Genomic DNA, 3,272 nt, shown 5'->3' with positions numbered 1-3,272 from the left:
TTTTGCTGGAGGGAGCTGAGGAACAGGGACTAAACCAAATTAGTCACTGTTTGTTTAAGGAACCCTGTACAAGCATCAAACCCAAACACAAGACATGTGACAGTGTCGCTTAAAGGGACAGTTCACCCCGAAATCAAATATATAAATAGATTTTCCTCTGCCCCGTGGTGATATTCATCCATCCAGGTTTGCTTTGGTGAGAGTCGCCAAGCTTGGGAGATACTGGCGAAGAGACGTCTGCCTTCTTTCAACTATAATGGAACTAGACATCACTCGGCTTGACGTGCTCAAAGCGCCAAAAAAAATATTTGAAAAACTCAACAGCAGTGTCTCTTTCCAGAAATCATGACTCTGTTACTTTAGATAATCCACAGACCTTCGGAGCAGTTTCATAGGAACCACTTTCTTTCTACTGAACCACAACCACCAAGTAAGACACATATTGTACCATATTGAGTTGTGTACTTTTGTTATCATAAATATTTCCAGCAGCGTTCAAACATGATGAACATGATTTCTGCCTGAGTCACATCAGATAGATTTTCAAGACTCCCATGATCCCGTGCTGCTTCAGGACGTCATCAAACTACGTCTCTTTGTTATTGTTTTAAAGTGAGAGAGACACCGAGTGACAGAATTTAAATACTGTGTGTTTAACCGAGGTTGTAGCTGCTGGTTAACCAAGAACAATATGTTTTTCACTTGATAGCTAACCGTCCAACGGCTAAAGTCAGTATAGTCGACACTAACAGCAGATTAGCACGGAATAAAATATATTTCTAGCCAAAAAAAAAGAATAACTTGCTAAGACACAATATATGTACCTTGAGCAGAGATGGGATGTGACTAAGTATAAATACTTTGTTACTGTACTCAAGTACGTTTTTCAGGTGTCTGGACTTTACACGAGTAAATCTTTTTCTGAAAATTCTTTACTTTTATTCAGTACGTATCTGTACTTTCTACTGTGTATAATTTTAAAACAGGCCTGTTTTAATGTGGGGAGGAAAACGACATAAAAGGCATAAGGAGACGAAAACGACGTACCAAGAAGTGACAAGATGGAAATGATGTAAAAGGTGTGACAAGACGAAAACGACATGACAATACAGAACAACAGGAAATAATGTAAAAGACGTAACAAGACGAAAATGACGTGACAAGAGGAAAATGATGTAATAACATGACGAAAACAACATAAAAGGCGTAACAGAACGAAACAGACAGAGAGGGAGACTCGACCGTGGAGAAAAGGTGACCTTCAGTTAGTTCTGCACAGGAATAGAAAGTAGAAACGTGACTTTTTACTTTATACTTCCATTTGAGGCGTGTACTTTTTCACTTTCACTTGAGTAAAGAAGTTTAATCAATGATTCTACTTATTAAAACTCACCCGGAAGAAAACATGAGCATGAGGTAGTGGTGCACTTCAGCCTCTTGTGGCTGCCAACATTTTTATTTTCACCTGATTATCATGGCAAAACATTTTTTTCTCACCTGTTCTTAAGTCATCAACACAGGAGAGAAAACAAATTCAATCACGTTCAGAAAATGTATTTTTATCCCCTTATATCCAAACGTGCAGTACAGATGTGATGGTTTGTGTGTTATGTTATTATTTTTATTTAGCTCTCGTCCTTCTTCACACTCACACAGTTTCAGTCATCAGCAGCTGTGAAGGGCACATGAACGATAAGCAGACACAGCCAACATAATGCATCAACATGCCACGTGTTTGTTCCTGTTTAATTGGGTTTTCAACCAAAAGAGAACATATTATTTGGGGGAAAATTTAGCCTTTATTAGACTTGTATGACTTTGGCATCACTTCTTAATTAAAACCTTTTCAGTGCTGATAAAAACTGGCCCCGATTAGACACGAATGTGACTTTAATTATTGTGTAATAAAAGAAGACTGCTGATCTGTGGCCTTGTCTGTTAAATCAACCAAAAGTGCTGGCAAATTATGTCGTGTTTTCAGTCTCGCTGCTGTCAGATTGGGTCTGTCACTAATAACAATATAATTAATTACACATCGTTTTATGAACTTTACAGATGTACTTCAAAGTCTTGTGATTTAGTCCTGATGCACTTAACCAGGGCTGTTCAACGTGAAGCACAGCAGATGGTCCAGTCCAGATTAATGGATGACTTTGCAAAGTGTAAAAAATTGCAGATCCGTCATTAGTTCCAGACCAGGATACAGTTCACTGAAAAAACACAATGAATACTTAATGCGGTCACATGAAAAGATATTGATCATTGCCAAAATATCATCAATCAGCAGCTTCAGTGCAAAATAATCTCTGTTTTTAAAACAATTCTGGTGGAAACCTGTTCCTGAATCTCTAACAAAACTTAAGATTTGTAAATAATTTGTAAGGTGACGTGTGGAAACTTAAAATAATATCTGGAGCTCGACAAGTTGTTTGAATCATAAAGAAGTAAACGCTGTCATAAACACTTGACATGGTTGTACTTGCTCACCTTAATAACTCGGTGTGTAACCATGGTAACGCAGGTTAGTTAGCAAGCAAACAGCAAGAAATGAAGGTTTGCTCTGATTAAAAAGTTTCCAGCAAAAATTAATAATACATTCATTATGATCTAGTCAGTTTGCTCAATTAAAATGATTCTGATTACGTTCAGTTTAATTTGTTCAAAATCAAATCGTAAGTAACAAGTGTGTGTGTGTGTGTGTGTGTGTGTGTTCATTCAGTTATGAAAAGTGTGTGTGTGAATTGGTTGTTTTGTGCTGCGAGTATTTTGAGGCCACAAATAAAATCTTATTAAAGGGACAGTTCACCTGCAGTCAAGAACACTTATTTTCTCCTCTGGCCTGTGGTTCTGTTTATCCATCTAGATTTTTTTTTTTTTTTTTTTTTTTTTTTGGTGTGAGCTGCAGAGTTTTGAAGATGTCAGCCATCTGCTTTTTCTCTAATGTAATGGCCTGTGGTGCTCAAAGCACCAAAAAGTAAAAAAAAAAAATAATCAAAGAATCATGACCTGGTTAATCAAGATAATCCACTGACCTTGTTGTGAGCAGTTTCATGCAGGAACTCTGTAGGAAATATTCTATACACTGTAAAACCAAATGCTCAAATTAATTATTTGTAGTAAGTAGTGAAAACTTCTACTAACCTAAAAATGTTGAGAATTTTCTGTCCTTTGTGTTTATTAAACTCATAATTAAAAAAAAAATGAATATTTAAACTCAGAATAACGTCAGACTTTTAAGTTTATGAACTCAGGAAGATCGTGGCAACTGATGC

The sequence above is a fragment of the Lutjanus erythropterus genome, chromosome 9 (assembly GCF_056507025.1).
Source record: "Lutjanus erythropterus isolate fLutEry1 chromosome 9, fLutEry1.hap2, whole genome shotgun sequence".
Classification (NCBI taxonomy): Eukaryota; Metazoa; Chordata; class Actinopteri; order Lutjaniformes; family Lutjanidae; genus Lutjanus; species Lutjanus erythropterus.
This window is presented reverse-complemented; position numbering follows the sequence as displayed.